Below are 17,641 nucleotides of genomic sequence, written 5' to 3' on the forward strand. Positions count from 1 at the left end.
TCCAATTCATTAAATCGGGCTAATATGAATCAGGTGAATTGAGTTCTGCTTTTGGAAACTGGGTTAAGAAGGGGTGCACCGTTCCTGGAGGTACTGCAATACCAGGTCAATGCGTGGAGTGGACAGAGCAAGCTCTTTTTCCATCTCCCTGTTCTAAAAATCCATTTAATATATGGTCCCCAGATAGGGGACGTATCAGATATTAAACTGATAAGAACAGATACTACACTTGATCTTAGCCAAAAGGCCGAGAAGCGATAACCAGAATTGGTTTGGGCCTCGAGTGGCACCCTGGCCTATGCCGGACACATCTTAGGGAGAGAGAGCGAGAGGGAGACAAACCCACGCCTACACAAGACATTTTGTCACCCAAGCCAACCCTTGAAAAGGCTGCTTTGCAGAGCAAAAACAAGAAGAATGGTGCGTTTTGCAGCCGCCGCCCACTGCAATGAATCTGAATAACTCCTCCTTTAGGGCGCAAGCAACTCCCCTCCCCCTTGCAGTCTTTCCAATTCACGATACAAAAAGACGGACAGGACAGGTTGCCTGACTTTCCGTCACTGCCACCCTTTGCCATCCTTACCCGTAGAAAGCCCTTTCATCATCCCCAAACCCTAATCTTTTCCCTTTCCTTCCCAGCCCCCAAACCCTGCCCTCTGTACCTTTCTCACCACCCGCTTCCCTTCTCCTGTCATCCCCCTACCACCCGGGAAAAAAAGAGATTGCCCCCTCCTTCCACTAGCCCACCCTCCCACCCAAAGAACAACTTCTTCTGCGCAGCTTGTTTTCTAGGCAGCAGCGCTATTGTGATGTCATCGGGGGGCATTGTGACAAGCCGCCAGTGTTCCGTCTCTTCATGTTGTGCACAGTTCAAACGGAAAATACATCAACAGGCAGACTACAGAAAAGCTTACTATCAAAGGTTAGAGGGGGGCTTTCTCAGAGGGCTTTTTACAGTTTTTCTATTCCCAATTAGCCGTTTAAGTGTACTTATTGAAAGTAGTAATTCTTTCATAGGCCGCCCTTTCTTAGTATTTGACGTTCCTTATATTGCGGTATGAGGCTTCGCAGTAGGTTGCAAACATTCATCACCCATGACTGTCCCCAATTGAGCTCAGAAGCTCAATGTCTATCATGACCTCTCTTTTAGAATGTCCAAGAGCAAGCAAACTATTCCTCCAGGAGAGGGCGCCAACAGACTACTAAAGAGATCATCATTACTCAAAGAAAACCCCAAAAACCAATGCATGATAGGAATAAACAGGTAACTTTCTTTGGAGTGGAAGCGGAGAGATCGCACCAGATGCCAATTCTAGATCTTATCACACCTGTGGTCACTGCAGCAGCAGGTGAATCCACTTTGTCCAAAAGGGATCTATTCCATTCAATTGCAAATGATCTAGATAAGACAGAGAACTGCAGCACGGGGACATAGCCGAGTTGGTCAGGTTGAGTGGTGATGAGTTTGCTATTTGGATGAATAAAGAAAGTCAAAAGTGTGAAAGATAAAAAACAAAAGGAGGAAGTGTGAAAAGTGAATGGGCCAAATTGAGGTGCATATGAAGACGTATGCTTTCTTCCAATTCATTAAATCGGGCTAATATGAATCAGGTGAATTGAGTTCTGCTTTTGGAAACTGGGTTAAGAAGGGGTGCACCGTTCCTGGAGGTACTGCAATACCAGGTCAATGCGTGGAGTGGACAGAGCAAGCTCTTTTTCCATCTCCCTGTTCTAAAAATCCATTTAATATATGGTCCCCAGATAGGGGACGTATCAGATATTAAACTGATAAGAACAGATACTACACTTGATCTTAGCCAAAAGGCCGAGAAGCGATAACCAGAATTGGTTTGGGCCTCGAGTGGCACCCTGGCCTATGCCGGACACATCTTAGGGAGAGAGAGCGAGAGGGAGACAAACCCACGCCTACACAAGACATTTTGTCACCCAAGCCAACCCTTGAAAAGGCTGCTTTGCAGAGCAAAAACAAGAAGAATGGTGCGTTTTGCAGCCGCCGCCCACTGCAATGAATCTGAATAACTCCTCCTTTAGGGCGCAAGCAACTCCCCTCCCCCTTGCAGTCTTTCCAATTCACGATACAAAAAGACGGACAGGACAGGTTGCCTGACTTTCCGTCACTGCCACCCTTTGCCATCCTTACCCGTAGAAAGCCCTTTCATCATCCCCAAACCCTAATCTTTTCCCTTTCCTTCCCAGCCCCCAAACCCTGCCCTCTGTACCTTTCTCACCACCCGCTTCCCTTCTCCTGTCATCCCCCTACCACCCGGGAAAAAAAGAGATTGCCCCCTCCTTCCACTAGCCCACCCTCCCACCCAAAGAACAACTTCTTCTGCGCAGCTTGTTTTCTAGGCAGCAGCGCTATTGTGATGTCATCGGGGGGCATTGTGACAAGCCGCCAGTGTTCCGTCTCTTCATGTTGTGCACAGTTCAAACGGAAAATACATCAACAGGCAGACTACAGAAAAGCTTACTATCAAAGGTTAGAGGGGGGCTTTCTCAGAGGGCTTTTTACAGTTTTTCTATTCCCAATTAGCCGTTTAAGTGTACTTATTGAAAGTAGTAATTCTTTCATAGGCCGCCCTTTCTTAGTATTTGACGTTCCTTATATTGCGGTATGAGGCTTCGCAGTAGGTTGCAAACATTCATCACCCATGACTGTCCCCAATTGAGCTCAGAAGCTCAATGTCTATCATGACCTCTCTTTTAGAATGTCCAAGAGCAAGCAAACTATTCCTCCAGGAGAGGGCGCCAACAGACTACTAAAGAGATCATCATTACTCAAAGAAAACCCCAAAAACCAATGCATGATAGGAATAAACAGGTAACTTTCTTTGGAGTGGAAGCGGAGAGATCGCACCAGATGCCAATTCTAGATCTTATCACACCTGTGGTCACTGCAGCAGCAGGTGAATCCACTTTGTCCAAAAGGGATCTATTCCATTCAATTGCAAATGATCTAGATAAGACAGAGAACTGCAGCACGGGGACATAGCCGAGTTGGTCAGGTTGAGTGGTGATGAGTTTGCTATTTGGATGAATAAAGAAAGTCAAAAGTGTGAAAGATAAAAAACAAAAGGAGGAAGTGTGAAAAGTGAATGGGCCAAATTGAGGTGCATATGAAGACGTATGCTTTCTTCCAATTCATTAAATCGGGCTAATATGAATCAGGTGAATTGAGTTCTGCTTTTGGAAACTGGGTTAAGAAGGGGTGCACCGTTCCTGGAGGTACTGCAATACCAGGTCAATGCGTGGAGTGGACAGAGCAAGCTCTTTTTCCATCTCCCTGTTCTAAAAATCCATTTAATATATGGTCCCCAGATAGGGGACGTATCAGATATTAAACTGATAAGAACAGATACTACACTTGATCTTAGCCAAAAGGCCGAGAAGCGATAACCAGAATTGGTTTGGGCCTCGAGTGGCACCCTGGCCTATGCCGGACACATCTTAGGGAGAGAGAGCGAGAGGGAGACAAACCCACGCCTACACAAGACATTTTGTCACCCAAGCCAACCCTTGAAAAGGCTGCTTTGCAGAGCAAAAACAAGAAGAATGGTGCGTTTTGCAGCCGCCGCCCACTGCAATGAATCTGAATAACTCCTCCTTTAGGGCGCAAGCAACTCCCCTCCCCCTTGCAGTCTTTCCAATTCACGATACAAAAAGACGGACAGGACAGGTTGCCTGACTTTCCGTCACTGCCACCCTTTGCCATCCTTACCCGTAGAAAGCCCTTTCATCATCCCCAAACCCTAATCTTTTCCCTTTCCTTCCCAGCCCCCAAACCCTGCCCTCTGTACCTTTCTCACCACCCGCTTCCCTTCTCCTGTCATCCCCCTACCACCCGGGAAAAAAAGAGATTGCCCCCTCCTTCCACTAGCCCACCCTCCCACCCAAAGAACAACTTCTTCTGCGCAGCTTGTTTTCTAGGCAGCAGCGCTATTGTGATGTCATCGGAGGGCATTGTGACAAGCCGCCAGTGTTCCGTCTCTTCATGTTGTGCACAGTTCAAACGGAAAATACATCAACAGGCAGACTACAGAAAAGCTTACTATCAAAGGTTAGAGGGGGGCTTTCTCAGAGGGCTTTTTACAGTTTTTCTATTCCCAATTAGCCGTTTAAGTGTACTTATTGAAAGTAGTAATTCTTTCATAGGCCGCCCTTTCTTAGTATTTGACGTTCCTTATATTGCGGTATGAGGCTTCGCAGTAGGTTGCAAACATTCATCACCCATGACTGTCCCCAATTGAGCTCAGAAGCTCAATGTCTATCATGACCTCTCTTTTAGAATGTCCAAGAGCAAGCAAACTATTCCTCCAGGAGAGGGCGCCAACAGACTACTAAAGAGATCATCATTACTCAAAGAAAACCCCAAAAACCAATGCATGATAGGAATAAACAGGTAACTTTCTTTGGAGTGGAAGCGGAGAGATCGCACCAGATGCCAATTCTAGATCTTATCACACCTGTGGTCACTGCAGCAGCAGGTGAATCCACTTTGTCCAAAAGGGATCTATTCCATTCAATTGCAAATGATCTAGATAAGACAGAGAACTGCAGCACGGGGACATAGGCGAGTTGGTCAGGTTGAGTGGTGATGAGTTTGCTATTTGGATGAATAAAGAAAGTCAAAAGTGTGAAAGATAAAAAACAAAAGGAGGAAGTGTGAAAAGTGAATGGGCCAAATTGAGGTGCATATGAAGACGTATGCTTTCTTCCAATTCATTAAATCGGGCTAATATGAATCAGGTGAATTGAGTTCTGCTTTTGGAAACTGGGTTAAGAAGGGGTGCACCGTTCCTGGAGGTACTGCAATACCAGGTCAATGCGTGGAGTGGACAGAGCAAGCTCTTTTTCCATCTCCCTGTTCTAAAAATCCATTTAATATATGGTCCCCAGATAGGGGACGTATCAGATATTAAACTGATAAGAACAGATACTACACTTGATCTTAGCCAAAAGGCCGAGAAGCGATAACCAGAATTGGTTTGGGCCTCGAGTGGCACCCTGGCCTATGCCGGACACATCTTAGGGAGAGAGAGCGAGAGGGAGACAAACCCACGCCTACACAAGACATTTTGTCACCCAAGCCAACCCTTGAAAAGGCTGCTTTGCAGAGCAAAAACAAGAAGAATGGTGCGTTTTGCAGCCGCCGCCCACTGCAATGAATCTGAATAACTCCTCCTTTAGGGCGCAAGCAACTCCCCTCCCCCTTGCAGTCTTTCCAATTCACGATACAAAAAGACGGACAGGACAGGTTGCCTGACTTTCCGTCACTGCCACCCTTTGCCATCCTTACCCGTAGAAAGCCCTTTCATCATCCCCAAACCCTAATCTTTTCCCTTTCCTTCCCAGCCCCCAAACCCTGCCCTCTGTACCTTTCTCACCACCCGCTTCCCTTCTCCTGTCATCCCCCTACCACCCGGGAAAAAAAGAGATTGCCCCCTCCTTCCACTAGCCCACCCTCCCACCCAAAGAACAACTTCTTCTGCGCAGCTTGTTTTCTAGGCAGCAGCGCTATTGTGATGTCATCGGGGGGCATTGTGACAAGCCGCCAGTGTTCCGTCTCTTCATGTTGTGCACAGTTCAAACGGAAAATACATCAACAGGCAGACTACAGAAAAGCTTACTATCAAAGGTTAGAGGGGGGCTTTCTCAGAGGGCTTTTTACAGTTTTTCTATTCCCAATTAGCCGTTTAAGTGTACTTATTGAAAGTAGTAATTCTTTCATAGGCCGCCCTTTCTTAGTATTTGACGTTCCTTATATTGCGGTATGAGGCTTCGCAGTAGGTTGCAAACATTCATCACCCATGACTGTCCCCAATTGAGCTCAGAAGCTCAATGTCTATCATGACCTCTCTTTTAGAATGTCCAAGAGCAAGCAAACTATTCCTCCAGGAGAGGGCGCCAACAGACTACTAAAGAGATCATCATTACTCAAAGAAAACCCCAAAAACCAATGCATGATAGGAATAAACAGGTAACTTTCTTTGGAGTGGAAGCGGAGAGATCGCACCAGATGCCAATTCTAGATCTTATCCCACCTGTGGTCACTGCAGCAGCAGGTGAATCCACTTTGTCCAAAAGGGATCTATTCCATTCAATTGCAAATGATCTAGATAAGACAGAGAACTGCAGCACGGGGACATAGCCGAGTTGGTCAGGTTGAGTGGTGATGAGTTTGCTATTTGGATGAATAAAGAAAGTCAAAAGTGTGAAAGATAAAAAACAAAAGGAGGAAGTGTGAAAAGTGAATGGGCCAAATTGAGGTGCATATGAAGACGTATGCTTTCTTCCAATTCATTAAATCGGGCTAATATGAATCAGGTGAATTGAGTTCTGCTTTTGGAAACTGGGTTAAGAAGGGGTGCACCGTTCCTGGAGGTACTGCAATACCAGGTCAATGCGTGGAGTGGACAGAGCAAGCTCTTTTTCCATCTCCCTGTTCTAAAAATCCATTTAATATATGGTCCCCAGATAGGGGACGTATCAGATATTAAACTGATAAGAACAGATACTACACTTGATCTTAGCCAAAAGGCCGAGAAGCGATAACCAGAATTGGTTTGGGCCTCGAGTGGCACCCTGGCCTATGCCGGACACATCTTAGGGAGAGAGAGCGAGAGGGAGACAAACCCACGCCTACACAAGACATTTTGTCACCCAAGCCAACCCTTGAAAAGGCTGCTTTGCAGAGCAAAAACAAGAAGAATGGTGCGTTTTGCAGCCGCCGCCCACTGCAATGAATCTGAATAACTCCTCCTTTAGGGCGCAAGCAACTCCCCTCCCCCTTGCAGTCTTTCCAATTCACGATACAAAAAGACGGACAGGACAGGTTGCCTGACTTTCCGTCACTGCCACCCTTTGCCATCCTTACCCGTAGAAAGCCCTTTCATCATCCCCAAACCCTAATCTTTTCCCTTTCCTTCCCAGCCCCCAAACCCTGCCCTCTGTACCTTTCTCACCACCCGCTTCCCTTCTCCTGTCATCCCCCTACCACCCGGGAAAAAAAGAGATTGCCCCCTCCTTCCACTAGCCCACCCTCCCACCCAAAGAACAACTTCTTCTGCGCAGCTTGTTTTCTAGGCAGCAGCGCTATTGTGATGTCATCGGGGGGCATTGTGACAAGCCGCCAGTGTTCCGTCTCTTCATGTTGTGCACAGTTCAAACGGAAAATACATCAACAGGCAGACTACAGAAAAGCTTACTATCAAAGGTTAGAGGGGGGCTTTCTCAGAGGGCTTTTTACAGTTTTTCTATTCCCAATTAGCCGTTTAAGTGTACTTATTGAAAGTAGTAATTCTTTCATAGGCCGCCCTTTCTTAGTATTTGACGTTCCTTATATTGCGGTATGAGGCTTCGCAGTAGGTTGCAAACATTCATCACCCATGACTGTCCCCAATTGAGCTCAGAAGCTCAATGTCTATCATGACCTCTCTTTTAGAATGTCCAAGAGCAAGCAAACTATTCCTCCAGGAGAGGGCGCCAACAGACTACTAAAGAGATCATCATTACTCAAAGAAAACCCCAAAAACCAATGCATGATAGGAATAAACAGGTAACTTTCTTTGGAGTGGAAGCGGAGAGATCGCACCAGATGCCAATTCTAGATCTTATCACACCTGTGGTCACTGCAGCAGCAGGTGAATCCACTTTGTCCAAAAGGGATCTATTCCATTCAATTGCAAATGATCTAGATAAGACAGAGAACTGCAGCACGGGGACATAGCCGAGTTGGTCAGGTTGAGTGGTGATGAGTTTGCTATTTGGATGAATAAAGAAAGTCAAAAGTGTGAAAGATAAAAAACAAAAGGAGGAAGTGTGAAAAGTGAATGGGCCAAATTGAGGTGCATATGAAGACGTATGCTTTCTTCCAATTCATTAAATCGGGCTAATATGAATCAGGTGAATTGAGTTCTGCTTTTGGAAACTGGGTTAAGAAGGGGTGCACCGTTCCTGGAGGTACTGCAATACCAGGTCAATGCGTGGAGTGGACAGAGCAAGCTCTTTTTCCATCTCCCTGTTCTAAAAATCCATTTAATATATGGTCCCCAGATAGGGGACGTATCAGATATTAAACTGATAAGAACAGATACTACACTTGATCTTAGCCAAAAGGCCGAGAAGCGATAACCAGAATTGGTTTGGGCCTCGAGTGGCACCCTGGCCTATGCCGGACACATCTTAGGGAGAGAGAGCGAGAGGGAGACAAACCCACGCCTACACAAGACATTTTGTCACCCAAGCCAACCCTTGAAAAGGCTGCTTTGCAGAGCAAAAACAAGAAGAATGGTGCGTTTTGCAGCCGCCGCCCACTGCAATGAATCTGAATAACTCCTCCTTTAGGGCGCAAGCAACTCCCCTCCCCCTTGCAGTCTTTCCAATTCACGATACAAAAAGACGGACAGGACAGGTTGCCTGACTTTCCGTCACTGCCACCCTTTGCCATCCTTACCCGTAGAAAGCCCTTTCATCATCCCCAAACCCTAATCTTTTCCCTTTCCTTCCCAGCCCCCAAACCCTGCCCTCTGTACCTTTCTCACCACCCGCTTCCCTTCTCCTGTCATCCCCCTACCACCCGGGAAAAAAAGAGATTGCCCCCTCCTTCCACTAGCCCACCCTCCCACCCAAAGAACAACTTCTTCTGCGCAGCTTGTTTTCTAGGCAGCAGCGCTATTGTGATGTCATCGGGGGGCATTGTGACAAGCCGCCAGTGTTCCGTCTCTTCATGTTGTGCACAGTTCAAACGGAAAATACATCAACAGGCAGACTACAGAAAAGCTTACTATCAAAGGTTAGAGGGGGGCTTTCTCAGAGGGCTTTTTACAGTTTTTCTATTCCCAATTAGCCGTTTAAGTGTACTTATTGAAAGTAGTAATTCTTTCATAGGCCGCCCTTTCTTAGTATTTGACGTTCCTTATATTGCGGTATGAGGCTTCGCAGTAGGTTGCAAACATTCATCACCCATGACTGTCCCCAATTGAGCTCAGAAGCTCAATGTCTATCATGACCTCTCTTTTAGAATGTCCAAGAGCAAGCAAACTATTCCTCCAGGAGAGGGCGCCAACAGACTACTAAAGAGATCATCATTACTCAAAGAAAACCCCAAAAACCAATGCATGATAGGAATAAACAGGTAACTTTCTTTGGAGTGGAAGCGGAGAGATCGCACCAGATGCCAATTCTAGATCTTATCACACCTGTGGTCACTGCAGCAGCAGGTGAATCCACTTTGTCCAAAAGGGATCTATTCCATTCAATTGCAAATGATCTAGATAAGACAGAGAACTGCAGCACGGGGACATAGCCGAGTTGGTCAGGTTGAGTGGTGATGAGTTTGCTATTTGGATGAATAAAGAAAGTCAAAAGTGTGAAAGATAAAAAACAAAAGGAGGAAGTGTGAAAAGTGAATGGGCCAAATTGAGGTGCATATGAAGACGTATGCTTTCTTCCAATTCATTAAATCGGGCTAATATGAATCAGGTGAATTGAGTTCTGCTTTTGGAAACTGGGTTAAGAAGGGGTGCACCGTTCCTGGAGGTACTGCAATACCAGGTCAATGCGTGGAGTGGACAGAGCAAGCTCTTTTTCCATCTCCCTGTTCTAAAAATCCATTTAATATATGGTCCCCAGATAGGGGACGTATCAGATATTAAACTGATAAGAACAGATACTACACTTGATCTTAGCCAAAAGGCCGAGAAGCGATAACCAGAATTGGTTTGGGCCTCGAGTGGCACCCTGGCCTATGCCGGACACATCTTAGGGAGAGAGAGCGAGAGGGAGACAAACCCACGCCTACACAAGACATTTTGTCACCCAAGCCAACCCTTGAAAAGGCTGCTTTGCAGAGCAAAAACAAGAAGAATGGTGCGTTTTGCAGCCGCCGCCCACTGCAATGAATCTGAATAACTCCTCCTTTAGGGCGCAAGCAACTCCCCTCCCCCTTGCAGTCTTTCCAATTCACGATACAAAAAGACGGACAGGACAGGTTGCCTGACTTTCCGTCACTGCCACCCTTTGCCATCCTTACCCGTAGAAAGCCCTTTCATCATCCCCAAACCCTAATCTTTTCCCTTTCCTTCCCAGCCCCCAAACCCTGCCCTCTGTACCTTTCTCACCACCCGCTTCCCTTCTCCTGTCATCCCCCTACCACCCGGGAAAAAAAGAGATTGCCCCCTCCTTCCACTAGCCCACCCTCCCACCCAAAGAACAACTTCTTCTGCGCAGCTTGTTTTCTAGGCAGCAGCGCTATTGTGATGTCATCGGGGGGCATTGTGACAAGCCGCCAGTGTTCCGTCTCTTCATGTTGTGCACAGTTCAAACGGAAAATACATCAACAGGCAGACTACAGAAAAGCTTACTATCAAAGGTTAGAGGGGGGCTTTCTCAGAGGGCTTTTTACAGTTTTTCTATTCCCAATTAGCCGTTTAAGTGTACTTATTGAAAGTAGTAATTCTTTCATAGGCCGCCCTTTCTTAGTATTTGACGTTCCTTATATTGCGGTATGAGGCTTCGCAGTAGGTTGCAAACATTCATCACCCATGACTGTCCCCAATTGAGCTCAGAAGCTCAATGTCTATCATGACCTCTCTTTTAGAATGTCCAAGAGCAAGCAAACTATTCCTCCAGGAGAGGGCGCCAACAGACTACTAAAGAGATCATCATTACTCAAAGAAAACCCCAAAAACCAATGCATGATAGGAATAAACAGGTAACTTTCTTTGGAGTGGAAGCGGAGAGATCGCACCAGATGCCAATTCTAGATCTTATCACACCTGTGGTCACTGCAGCAGCAGGTGAATCCACTTTGTCCAAAAGGGATCTATTCCATTCAATTGCAAATGATCTAGATAAGACAGAGAACTGCAGCACGGGGACATAGCCGAGTTGGTCAGGTTGAGTGGTGATGAGTTTGCTATTTGGATGAATAAAGAAAGTCAAAAGTGTGAAAGATAAAAAACAAAAGGAGGAAGTGTGAAAAGTGAATGGGCCAAATTGAGGTGCATATGAAGACGTATGCTTTCTTCCAATTCATTAAATCGGGCTAATATGAATCAGGTGAATTGAGTTCTGCTTTTGGAAACTGGGTTAAGAAGGGGTGCACCGTTCCTGGAGGTACTGCAATACCAGGTCAATGCGTGGAGTGGACAGAGCAAGCTCTTTTTCCATCTCCCTGTTCTAAAAATCCATTTAATATATGGTCCCCAGATAGGGGACGTATCAGATATTAAACTGATAAGAACAGATCCTACACTTGATCTTAGCCAAAAGGCCGAGAAGCGATAACCAGAATTGGTTTGGGCCTCGAGTGGCACCCTGGCCTATGCCGGACACATCTTAGGGAGAGAGAGCGAGAGGGAGACAAACCCACGCCTACACAAGACATTTTGTCACCCAAGCCAACCCTTGAAAAGGCTGCTTTGCAGAGCAAAAACAAGAAGAATGGTGCGTTTTGCAGCCGCCGCCCACTGCAATGAATCTGAATAACTCCTCCTTTAGGGCGCAAGCAACTCCCCTCCCCCTTGCAGTCTTTCCAATTCACGATACAAAAAGACGGACAGGACAGGTTGCCTGACTTTCCGTCACTGCCACCCTTTGCCATCCTTACCCGTAGAAAGCCCTTTCATCATCCCCAAACCCTAATCTTTTCCCTTTCCTTCCCAGCCCCCAAACCCTGCCCTCTGTACCTTTCTCACCACCCGCTTCCCTTCTCCTGTCATCCCCCTACCACCCGGGAAAAAAAGAGATTGCCCCCTCCTTCCACTAGCCCACCCTCCCACCCAAAGAACAACTTCTTCTGCGCAGCTTGTTTTCTAGGCAGCAGCGCTATTGTGATGTCATCGGGGGGCATTGTGACAAGCCGCCAGTGTTCCGTCTCTTCATGTTGTGCACAGTTCAAACGGAAAATACATCAACAGGCAGACTACAGAAAAGCTTACTATCAAAGGTTAGAGGGGGGCTTTCTCAGAGGGCTTTTTACAGTTTTTCTATTCCCAATTAGCCGTTTAAGTGTACTTATTGAAAGTAGTAATTCTTTCATAGGCCGCCCTTTCTTAGTATTTGACGTTCCTTATATTGCGGTATGAGGCTTCGCAGTAGGTTGCAAACATTCATCACCCATGACTGTCCCCAATTGAGCTCAGAAGCTCAATGTCTATCATGACCTCTCTTTTAGAATGTCCAAGAGCAAGCAAACTATTCCTCCAGGAGAGGGCGCCAACAGACTACTAAAGAGATCATCATTACTCAAAGAAAACCCCAAAAACCAATGCATGATAGGAATAAACAGGTAACTTTCTTTGGAGTGGAAGCGGAGAGATCGCACCAGATGCCAATTCTAGATCTTATCACACCTGTGGTCACTGCAGCAGCAGGTGAATCCACTTTGTCCAAAAGGGATCTATTCCATTCAATTGCAAATGATCTAGATAAGACAGAGAACTGCAGCACGGGGACATAGCCGAGTTGGTCAGGTTGAGTGGTGATGAGTTTGCTATTTGGATGAATAAAGAAAGTCAAAAGTGTGAAAGATAAAAAACAAAAGGAGGAAGTGTGAAAAGTGAATGGGCCAAATTGAGGTGCATATGAAGACGTATGCTTTCTTCCAATTCATTAAATCGGGCTAATATGAATCAGGTGAATTGAGTTCTGCTTTTGGAAACTGGGTTAAGAAGGGGTGCACCGTTCCTGGAGGTACTGCAATACCAGGTCAATGCGTGGAGTGGACAGAGCAAGCTCTTTTTCCATCTCCCTGTTCTAAAAATCCATTTAATATATGGTCCCCAGATAGGGGACGTATCAGATATTAAACTGATAAGAACAGATACTACACTTGATCTTAGCCAAAAGGCCGAGAAGCGATAACCAGAATTGGTTTGGGCCTCGAGTGGCACCCTGGCCTATGCCGGACACATCTTAGGGAGAGAGAGCGAGAGGGAGACAAACCCACGCCTACACAAGACATTTTGTCACCCAAGCCAACCCTTGAAAAGGCTGCTTTGCAGAGCAAAAACAAGAAGAATGGTGCGTTTTGCAGCCGCCGCCCACTGCAATGAATCTGAATAACTCCTCCTTTAGGGCGCAAGCAACTCCCCTCCCCCTTGCAGTCTTTCCAATTCACGATACAAAAAGACGGACAGGACAGGTTGCCTGACTTTCCGTCACTGCCACCCTTTGCCATCCTTACCCGTAGAAAGCCCTTTCATCATCCCCAAACCCTAATCTTTTCCCTTTCCTTCCCAGCCCCCAAACCCTGCCCTCTGTACCTTTCTCACCACCCGCTTCCCTTCTCCTGTCATCCCCCTACCACCCGGGAAAAAAAGAGATTGCCCCCTCCTTCCACTAGCCCACCCTCCCACCCAAAGAACAACTTCTTCTGCGCAGCTTGTTTTCTAGGCAGCAGCGCTATTGTGATGTCATCGGGGGGCATTGTGACAAGCCGCCAGTGTTCCGTCTCTTCATGTTGTGCACAGTTCAAACGGAAAATACATCAACAGGCAGACTACAGAAAAGCTTACTATCAAAGGTTAGAGGGGGGCTTTCTCAGAGGGCTTTTTACAGTTTTTCTATTCCCAATTAGCCGTTTAAGTGTACTTATTGAAAGTAGTAATTCTTTCATAGGCCGCCCTTTCTTAGTATTTGACGTTCCTTATATTGCGGTATGAGGCTTCGCAGTAGGTTGCAAACATTCATCACCCATGACTGTCCCCAATTGAGCTCAGAAGCTCAATGTCTATCATGACCTCTCTTTTAGAATGTCCAAGAGCAAGCAAACTATTCCTCCAGGAGAGGGCGCCAACAGACTACTAAAGAGATCATCATTACTCAAAGAAAACCCCAAAAACCAATGCATGATAGGAATAAACAGGTAACTTTCTTTGGAGTGGAAGCGGAGAGATCGCACCAGATGCCAATTCTAGATCTTATCACACCTGTGGTCACTGCAGCAGCAGGTGAATCCACTTTGTCCAAAAGGGATCTATTCCATTCAATTGCAAATGATCTAGATAAGACAGAGAACTGCAGCACGGGGACATAGCCGAGTTGGTCAGGTTGAGTGGTGATGAGTTTGCTATTTGGATGAATAAAGAAAGTCAAAAGTGTGAAAGATAAAAAACAAAAGGAGGAAGTGTGAAAAGTGAATGGGCCAAATTGAGGTGCATATGAAGACGTATGCTTTCTTCCAATTCATTAAATCGGGCTAATATGAATCAGGTGAATTGAGTTCTGCTTTTGGAAACTGGGTTAAGAAGGGGTGCACCGTTCCTGGAGGTACTGCAATACCAGGTCAATGCGTGGAGTGGACAGAGCAAGCTCTTTTTCCATCTCCCTGTTCTAAAAATCCATTTAATATATGGTCCCCAGATAGGGGACGTATCAGATATTAAACTGATAAGAACAGATACTACACTTGATCTTAGCCAAAAGGCCGAGAAGCGATAACCAGAATTGGTTTGGGCCTCGAGTGGCACCCTGGCCTATGCCGGACACATCTTAGGGAGAGAGAGCGAGAGGGAGACAAACCCACGCCTACACAAGACATTTTGTCACCCAAGCCAACCCTTGAAAAGGCTGCTTTGCAGAGCAAAAACAAGAAGAATGGTGCGTTTTGCAGCCGCCGCCCACTGCAATGAATCTGAATAACTCCTCCTTTAGGGCGCAAGCAACTCCCCTCCCCCTTGCAGTCTTTCCAATTCACGATACAAAAAGACGGACAGGACAGGTTGCCTGACTTTCCGTCACTGCCACCCTTTGCCATCCTTACCCGTAGAAAGCCCTTTCATCATCCCCAAACCCTAATCTTTTCCCTTTCCTTCCCAGCCCCCAAACCCTGCCCTCTGTACCTTTCTCACCACCCGCTTCCCTTCTCCTGTCATCCCCCTACCACCCGGGAAAAAAAGAGATTGCCCCCTCCTTCCACTAGCCCACCCTCCCACCCAAAGAACAACTTCTTCTGCGCAGCTTGTTTTCTAGGCAGCAGCGCTATTGTGATGTCATCGGGGGGCATTGTGACAAGCCGCCAGTGTTCCGTCTCTTCATGTTGTGCACAGTTCAAACGGAAAATACATCAACAGGCAGACTACAGAAAAGCTTACTATCAAAGGTTAGAGGGGGGCTTTCTCAGAGGGCTTTTTACAGTTTTTCTATTCCCAATTAGCCGTTTAAGTGTACTTATTGAAAGTAGTAATTCTTTCATAGGCCGCCCTTTCTTAGTATTTGACGTTCCTTATATTGCGGTATGAGGCTTCGCAGTAGGTTGCAAACATTCATCACCCATGACTGTCCCCAATTGAGCTCAGAAGCTCAATGTCTATCATGACCTCTCTTTTAGAATGTCCAAGAGCAAGCAAACTATTCCTCCAGGAGAGGGCGCCAACAGACTACTAAAGAGATCATCATTACTCAAAGAAAACCCCAAAAACCAATGCATGATAGGAATAAACAGGTAACTTTCTTTGGAGTGGAAGCGGAGAGATCGCACCAGATGCCAATTCTAGATCTTATCACACCTGTGGTCACTGCAGCAGCAGGTGAATCCACTTTGTCCAAAAGGGATCTATTCCATTCAATTGCAAATGATCTAGATAAGACAGAGAACTGCAGCACGGGGACATAGCCGAGTTGGTCAGGTTGAGTGGTGATGAGTTTGCTATTTGGATGAATAAAGAAAGTCAAAAGTGTGAAAGATAAAAAACAAAAGGAGGAAGTGTGAAAAGTGAATGGGCCAAATTGAGGTGCATATGAAGACGTATGCTTTCTTCCAATTCATTAAATCGGGCTAATATGAATCAGGTGAATTGAGTTCTGCTTTTGGAAACTGGGTTAAGAAGGGGTGCACCGTTCCTGGAGGTACTGCAATACCAGGTCAATGCGTGGAGTGGACAGAGCAAGCTCTTTTTCCATCTCCCTGTTCTAAAAATCCATTTAATATATGGTCCCCAGATAGGGGACGTATCAGATATTAAACTGATAAGAACAGATACTACACTTGATCTTAGCCAAAAGGCCGAGAAGCGATAACCAGAATTGGTTTGGGCTTCGAGTGGCACCCTGGCCTATGCCGGACACATCTTAGGGAGAGAGAGCGAGAGGGAGACAAACCCACGCCTACACAAGACATTTTGTCACCCAAGCCAACCCTTGAAAAGGCTGCTTTGCAGAGCAAAAACAAGAAGAATGGTGCGTTTTGCAGCCGCCGCCCACTGCAATGAATCTGAATAACTCCTCCTTTAGGGCGCAAGCAACTCCCCTCCCCCTTGCAGTCTTTCCAATTCACGATACAAAAAGACGGACAGGACAGGTTGCCTGACTTTCCGTCACTGCCACCCTTTGCCATCCTTACCCGTAGAAAGCCCTTTCATCATCCCCAAACCCTAATCTTTTCCCTTTCCTTCCCAGCCCCCAAACCCTGCCCTCTGTACCTTTCTCACCACCCGCTTCCCTTCTCCTGTCATCCCCCTACCACCCGGGAAAAAAAGAGATTGCCCCCTCCTTCCACTAGCCCACCCTCCCACCCAAAGAACAACTTCTTCTGCGCAGCTTGTTTTCTAGGCAGCAGCGCTATTGTGATGTCATCGGGGGGCATTGTGACAAGCCGCCAGTGTTCCGTCTCTTCATGTTGTGCACAGTTCAAACGGAAAATACATCAACAGGCAGACTACAGAAAAGCTTACTATCAAAGGTTAGAGGGGGGCTTTCTCAGAGGGCTTTTTACAGTTTTTCTATTCCCAATTAGCCGTTTAAGTGTACTTATTGAAAGTAGTAATTCTTTCATAGGCCGCCCTTTCTTAGTATTTGATGTTCCTTATATTGCGGTATGAGGCTTCGCAGTAGGTTGCAAACATTCATCACCCATGACTGTCCCCAATTGAGCTCAGAAGCTCAATGTCTATCATGACCTCTCTTTTAGAATGTCCAAGAGCAAGCAAACTATTCCTCCAGGAGAGGGCGCCAACAGACTACTAAAGAGATCATCATTACTCAAAGAAAACCCCAAAAACCAATGCATGATAGGAATAAACAGGTAACTTTCTTTGGAGTGGAAGCGGAGAGATCGCACCAGATGCCAATTCTAGATCTTATCACACCTGTGGTCACTGCAGCAGCAGGTGAATCCACTTTGTCCAAAAGGGATCTATTCCATTCAATTGCAAATGATCTAGATAAGACAGAGAACTGCAGCACGGGGACATAGCCGAGTTGGTCAGGTTGAGTGGTGATGAGTTTGCTATTTGGATGAATAAAGAAAGTCAAAAGTGTGAAAGATAAAAAACAAAAGGAGGAAGTGTGAAAAGTGAATGGGCCAAATTGAGGTGCATATGAAGACGTATGCTTTCTTCCAATTCATTAAATCGGGCTAATATGAATCAGGTGAATTGAGTTCTGCTTTTGGAAACTGGGTTAAGAAGGGGTGCACCGTTCCTGGAGGTACTGCAATACCAGGTCAATGCGTGGAGTGGACAGAGCAAGCTCTTTTTCCATCTCCCTGTTCTAAAAATCCATTTAATATATGGTCCCCAGATAGGGGACGTATCAGATATTAAACTGATAAGAACAGATACTACACTTGATCTTAGCCAAAAGGCCGAGAAGCGATAACCAGAATTGGTTTGGGCCTCGA

The 17,641-nt window shown here is 46.2% G+C and overlaps 12 non-coding genes across 12 annotated transcripts; all 12 read right to left on the reverse strand.

The window, feature by feature from the left end:
- Positions 1-68: 68 nt before the first annotated feature.
- On the reverse strand, positions 69-259 carry LOC142269718 (U2 spliceosomal RNA). The gene has a single exon (XR_012735141.1). It is a non-coding gene; the product is annotated as a U2 spliceosomal RNA (small nuclear RNA).
- Positions 260-1,646: 1,387 nt separating this feature from the next.
- On the reverse strand, positions 1,647-1,837 carry LOC142269719 (U2 spliceosomal RNA). Its single transcript, XR_012735142.1, has one exon. It is a non-coding gene; the product is annotated as a U2 spliceosomal RNA (small nuclear RNA).
- A 1,387-nt stretch (positions 1,838-3,224) lies between these two features.
- On the reverse strand, positions 3,225-3,415 carry LOC142269720 (U2 spliceosomal RNA). Its single transcript, XR_012735143.1, has one exon. It is a non-coding gene; the product is annotated as a U2 spliceosomal RNA (small nuclear RNA).
- A 1,387-nt stretch (positions 3,416-4,802) lies between these two features.
- LOC142269721 (U2 spliceosomal RNA) lies at positions 4,803-4,993 on the reverse strand. Its single transcript, XR_012735144.1, has one exon. It is a non-coding gene; the product is annotated as a U2 spliceosomal RNA (small nuclear RNA).
- Positions 4,994-6,380: 1,387 nt separating this feature from the next.
- LOC142269722 (U2 spliceosomal RNA) lies at positions 6,381-6,571 on the reverse strand. Its single transcript, XR_012735145.1, has one exon. It is a non-coding gene; the product is annotated as a U2 spliceosomal RNA (small nuclear RNA).
- Positions 6,572-7,958: 1,387 nt separating this feature from the next.
- Positions 7,959-8,149, reverse strand: LOC142269723 (U2 spliceosomal RNA). Its single transcript, XR_012735146.1, has one exon. It is a non-coding gene; the product is annotated as a U2 spliceosomal RNA (small nuclear RNA).
- Positions 8,150-9,536: 1,387 nt separating this feature from the next.
- LOC142269724 (U2 spliceosomal RNA) lies at positions 9,537-9,727 on the reverse strand. Its single transcript, XR_012735147.1, has one exon. It is a non-coding gene; the product is annotated as a U2 spliceosomal RNA (small nuclear RNA).
- A 1,387-nt stretch (positions 9,728-11,114) lies between these two features.
- Positions 11,115-11,305, reverse strand: LOC142269754 (U2 spliceosomal RNA). The gene has a single exon (XR_012735174.1). It is a non-coding gene; the product is annotated as a U2 spliceosomal RNA (small nuclear RNA).
- Positions 11,306-12,692: 1,387 nt separating this feature from the next.
- Positions 12,693-12,883, reverse strand: LOC142269725 (U2 spliceosomal RNA). Its single transcript, XR_012735148.1, has one exon. It is a non-coding gene; the product is annotated as a U2 spliceosomal RNA (small nuclear RNA).
- A 1,387-nt stretch (positions 12,884-14,270) lies between these two features.
- LOC142269728 (U2 spliceosomal RNA) lies at positions 14,271-14,461 on the reverse strand. The gene has a single exon (XR_012735150.1). It is a non-coding gene; the product is annotated as a U2 spliceosomal RNA (small nuclear RNA).
- A 1,387-nt stretch (positions 14,462-15,848) lies between these two features.
- Positions 15,849-16,039, reverse strand: LOC142269729 (U2 spliceosomal RNA). The gene has a single exon (XR_012735151.1). It is a non-coding gene; the product is annotated as a U2 spliceosomal RNA (small nuclear RNA).
- Positions 16,040-17,426: 1,387 nt separating this feature from the next.
- Positions 17,427-17,617, reverse strand: LOC142269730 (U2 spliceosomal RNA). Its single transcript, XR_012735152.1, has one exon. It is a non-coding gene; the product is annotated as a U2 spliceosomal RNA (small nuclear RNA).
- Between the last annotated feature and the right edge of the window lie 24 nt (positions 17,618-17,641).

Source organism: Anomaloglossus baeobatrachus, unplaced genomic scaffold (assembly GCF_048569485.1).
Source record: "Anomaloglossus baeobatrachus isolate aAnoBae1 unplaced genomic scaffold, aAnoBae1.hap1 Scaffold_322, whole genome shotgun sequence".
In the NCBI taxonomy this organism is placed as follows: Eukaryota; Metazoa; Chordata; class Amphibia; order Anura; family Aromobatidae; genus Anomaloglossus; species Anomaloglossus baeobatrachus.